Source organism: Melitaea cinxia, chromosome 10 (assembly GCF_905220565.1).
Source record: "Melitaea cinxia chromosome 10, ilMelCinx1.1, whole genome shotgun sequence".
NCBI lineage: Eukaryota > Metazoa > Arthropoda > Insecta > Lepidoptera > Nymphalidae > Melitaea > Melitaea cinxia.
The window spans coordinates 12321213-12327209 of NC_059403.1; positions in this window are offsets into that span (position 1 = coordinate 12321213).

Sequence of the window (5997 nt, forward strand, 5' to 3'; positions counted from 1 at the left end):
CAAATGTCAATCTTTTATGGCAAAACATTGTAAAGGTTTTATTTTATATTATGAATATTTCTGAATATCAATTTCACCCTGAACATTTTTAACGCTATCCCATATAATATTAAAGTATACCACATAGCAATGGCATAAAAGTTTACTATAGGTCACAGGACATTTTTTTGAGACTAGGATGAGACTTAGAATTACCCAATGAGAGCTTCGTGGAGAACAATGTTATTTTAGTCCTTTTTTTAGATGTTAGAGAGTGTGCCGCCGGCGCAAGGTTTTTTATCATAGTAAATACAAAAAATGTGACAATAATATTAATAGGGTCGACTTTTTTTTTCTAGACACAGGCGAAAGTAGGACATTTTGTTGTAAATTTTATTTTTGACGTCTTCACATAAACGAAATATAAATTTGTTGCCTTTTATGCTAGATGCTCGATTAATATTTTTTTTCGTAACTAATTCTTAGCAAAAATATTTAATACATTATTAGGTTTTGAAATAATTTTAGCAATATGTTAGCGTTAAATATTTGAACATAAAATGAATTTTATATTCGTCTATGGCTTATTAATATCATGTTCATTCATTTGCTCTTTGTGTCACTTTACTATACTTACAATATTACTCTATCGTCTGTGGTCGGAAGTACGCCATATTTGTTTAATATTTAAGACTATTCCAAAAAAATAGAATATAGACTGGGATTCGTCTAATGGAATTCTAATGGAACCATTACGAAATAAAAATGATCAATTACTAACTTACAGTTAAGGGAATATTAATAAGGCATTTATTACTATCTATTCATTTCATCAAATAAATAAATAAACTGTAGCTTATTCTCATCTCTTATAATTTCTAAAAGTCTCAATCAAATCAATTTTTTATTATAATTATAGAGGCTTAGGTAGCAGATATTCTTATTCATTGACTGACTGTATTGTTACTAAATTCGATCACAAAAATATATTAGCTGTACTTTTGAACACTGTAAAAGTTTTTGTAAAGTTATCTGCTATACTTCTGGTTCGTGGTGTGCAGCTTAGTCTGTTCACAAGTCAGAGAAGTAAGACACAAAAACTAATGACGAACCCTCGGTGTGATACATTAGTGCCGGAAATAATTTTTCGACAGAGCTCCATACGCAAAGCCCTCTTTTCGTTGGACATCAATAAATCGAGCGGGCCCAATGGCGTCCCTCCGTTAGTTACGAACTTGTGATCCCGAGTTGGCACCTGTCCTTACGCGTCTTTTCCAGAACTTATTCATTAGGCGTCATCCCGCGCTCGTAGAAGATAACTTTAGTGCACCCGATCCCTAAGGGGACCTTTCAGATCCGTCCATCTTCTATCTTCTTTGTTCTCTAAGTTTATGGAATCCAATATGGCTTTCAACGGAGTCGCTCGTCTTGTGATCTTCTAATATTCTTAACTCAGCAATGGGCTAAGGCAGTTGAAAGCAAGGGAGAAGCGCTGGCGGTTAGTTTGAACATAGTGAAGGCCTTTGATCGGGTGTGGCATAAAGCACTTCTAACACAGCTACCATCTTATCTGCTTCCCGAGAAATTATGTAAATAGATCACCAATTTTTTGGCAGACAGGAACATCAAGGTCGTTGTTGACGGTGCATGCGTTTTTACTTGACGCTTTTTTCGTCGACCTACGTTGTATTATACCGCATAACTTTCTACTGGATGTACTGATTTTGATAATTCTTTTTTTGATGGAAAGAAGATATCCCTAGTTTGGTACCATGATAAGGAAGCCAGGATCTGATGATAGGACCCCAGAGAAATCTAGGGAAACTCTCAAAAATCCGTAATAACTTTTTACTAAGCGTACCGATTTTGATAATTTTTAATGTTATCAAAAGCTGATGTTTATAATGTGGTCACATTCAAATTTTTTCGAAATCTGATAATTACTTTTTGAGTAATCTTTGATAACGCGTAGTTACTTGACTATTTTTTCGTCAATCTACGTTGTATTACTCGTCGATGTAATTGAAGTCGGTTTTTTTTTTCGTTTGCGAGCAAACACAATTATTTTACATGTCGACAAGTATTACGCCAGGTTTCTGTATCAATATCACAAATATTTATTAATCAATTTTATTATTTCACCGTCACATTTTGTTCGACATTGTGAGAAGAAATATATTTTTTTTTAAATTCCCCAAATATTTTCAATAGGATTAAGTTCGGGATGATATGGCGTAGTCAAAAAACTTTGATGCCATATTGCTGAAGTATATCTTCAATTTTGTAAAGAATATGGTTTCCTTTATTTTTTTTAACCAAATCATACAGTTAAAGTTTTTTTTATATCTTCATTGTAAGCATATAGAAAGAAGGGAGAAAATAAAATAACAAAAGTATAGCTGCTATATTTTATTTGTAAAAAAATATTCTACTCACTACATAGCCAATATATCAGTTAAAATTTAATAATTTAAGTATCCATCCCTGCGTAAGTCACATTATTTATCATCTATACAACAATAATTAATGTTTCACAATGAGTATTCCAGCAACGCATCTCAAGAATATCACTTACTGATAATTTATGCTGAAACTTACGTTGAAATGAGTATACGTTATTTGACATAATCAACAAATTTACTGGTCCTTTAATGTAACTGGAAAGTAGAATATTACAAAAAATGTATAAATTATACAATTCGAAAGAAAAACGGACGACATATAGTACAGAACAAATTTTTTGTTAGAGCGAACTGTCACGGAAGATCTTATTAAATTTAATACCTACTTTTTTACATGGAATCATTCACAGCTTAATAAAACTTACAATTTCTAGACTATTGAAAAATAATTATTATAAAAAAAATGAAAGTATTTCACCGTTTTACCACGTCTAGCAATTGTAAGATTTAATATCAAGCACATATATCATTCTAATTGACAATATTAACTTTAAATTATGCGGAATAAGTTCAGTTTAATGCATTCAATTGCTCATCGCTACGTATCACAATGTTATTGCTTATCGGAAACACGCACTTTAACACATATCACATATCGATTTGAATACTTCATCGATAATACAGGCTCCATCGCGGAGGAATAAAGTAGATTACAATGTTACGTATAAAATAAAACAGAAGACATTTTTAGAGATTGACCGTCAGTCTTATCATAATATTTTTACATCGTGGAATTATTACAAATACATCAATAGCCAATATTTCAGCATAAATTATAATATAACAAAATAGAGGTGCTACCCTGTCCGCGCACGGCACAGACGAGACAAAACAAAAATCACAAACACATGCTTGTTAGACGTAAGCACACACGACACAACCTGTTTGTTAGTAACGATATACATTGTTCTTCGTATCTTAATACCGTAATCCGTTAATTATATTAAACCTAAAACATAAATAACCAAATTGCTTCAGTATACCGCGACCGCTCTCGATAACGAGGACGAAAATTTAAGAATATTACATTGAAAAATGTAACTGGTCACATGTATATAAATAATAAATATCGCTATGAGGTTTTTTTGTAAGAGATTCAACCAATCGTCTAACCAGATTCGAGAGTAAACTAGATATAACTAAAAACGTAATACAACTAATAAAATGTACAGAGTAATAATGAATAAAAATAATACTGTGTCACAACTGCTAGCAGCAATGTTACTGGAGGACGTCAGCTACGCGCACGATTACGACGACCGAAAACTACTCGATCGCAAATATTCACTGAATTTATATCGACGAAAATAAATATATCCTAATCCGATTATAAAATAAAAAGCTAATTAATTATTTATCTATTTAAATTATATTCAAACACTTTAATACTCATATCATAATGCCGTTAACGATTGCATATTGTTAAGAGAAAGAGAGCAGGATTATTATAGAGAGCAAAATTTAAGAGATTATTTTAATACGATAAATTATTCGCTATAAGGTCAATATTTTTATTGTCAAGGTAATTTACAGTTTCATACTCGGAATAAGAAAAAGCGATGCCAAGTATAAATATTACAGCATCTCCATCTATACAGTGATCCCGAATAAGAAGGATAAATAATCTCAATTTTTAAAGCTTTTCAAATACAATAATATTCACATACGCGTGATAATACATATAAATATTAGCTGCAACAGAAGCTACGTAGTTCGACCGTAAAAACGTAAAAAAAGGTAAGCAAGGTCTAGCTAAAGATATCACAATGTCTCATAGACTGATTTATTTTACTGGCCCGTGGGGATTCATACAATAAATAAATTAACGCTAAATTAAGTAGAGACGTTAAGTGAAGGACGGCGATCGAATGAGTCAAGACAGAGGGTCGACAACTAAACAGCCCCGTATTAATTAGAAGGTATTTAAATGCTTTCCGCTTTCAACACAATTATATACAAAACACTGACCATAATGAGGTGATTCCGTTAAAAAGATAATGCCACGACGATTTGGTTGTGAGTTTTATTACGAATGCTTAGCCAAAATGCGTAACATTCAACCTAATGGAATATTCAAAATTCGTTCCTTATTTTCCCAACAACTAAAACTAAATACTATAGGTAATACAAAAAATGTATATCAATTATGACGGTATCATGCAGATTAAAAATGTGCAATGCTACCTAATAGATATATAGAATATAATTATAGTAAAAATGTATTATGGGAAGAGTTTTACATATTATTGCTTATTATCATCATCATCTTATGTATACTAAACTTTTGAAAATAACTACATCAATTTCGCTTACACTATTGTATAACGAGACTCATTATTATTGTTCTGACACAGACCGCCTCGTACCTTACATTTATAAGCGGACACTCGTCTGGATTGAAAACAAAATACTTACATTTAAATACTGACCGAAATGAGAAATAAATAACTATATATTTTACGAATCGTCATTAAAACTAAGTATATGATAAAAAAAATTTACAATATCCTTATACTGGACCTAATCCTAAATGAATACTTGCTTCCTGCAATAGGTAACCGTAAATATAATTTCATCAATATCAAGAGAGCATTTAAGGCAAGGTTTCGAAAGTACAACGCAGTACGTTCCTGTTCAATCTGTTTAAGTTACAAAAACTAAATACAACGAAAACTTTTAAATATTCACATATTTAATAATCGTTCACAACATTCATAATTTATCGCTTATATATCACAATGTAGGGGAAAAATACTCGAATCTCTGTTTATTATTGGTACCTTTAGACCTACGATAGGCACTAAGAATTACTTATGACCGCGCCACATATTGCTTCGTTTCAATGCCCTGAGCATAGTTTTTTTTTTTTAATTACATAGTAACCACAATTTATAAATCAGATCTGAGACGAGATTTAGAGGAACCTAAATTTAAACAAGTGTCCCGTAATTAACAATTATTATTTATACTGTTTAATTCTTATAGAGAGAAAAATATTTGAAATATACATTAATGTAAAAAAATATATATAATTGTATTATTTATCTATAATAATAGTTATTTCTATTTTATTTAAGTGAAAATATGCTTAGTTCAAATTTAGATTCCGTTAACGTCTGTGACTTTTCGTATTAATTACGAAAATATATAATTATGAAATTTAACATCAACGAGGAAATAATTTCGAGCTAAGTGATCGAAATTTTGTAAACAGTTATTAAAACTTTTTATCTGATTTGTGGCTGTGCTTCAATTTCTTGAATAACAAATATTAATCTCATATTTTCAGACAGTTAAAACTTTGGCGGAATTAGAAATCGTCTATGGTATTCAACTGGCCGTCATTTGAAACGCGGTTTAAAAATTGGAACATGAGCTCAGTACCCAGTACTCGTCCAGGTCTATTACCTAAAGCTGGCGCATGCTGCACGATCCAATCGATCTCGCGTGACTGCATACGCATCACTAAATAGAAGAGGTTGGTCATGTTTTGTTTCGATTACTAATTGTTTTAACAATCTTTACAGCTAAATTTCACTGTCGCATACCAGCTTTA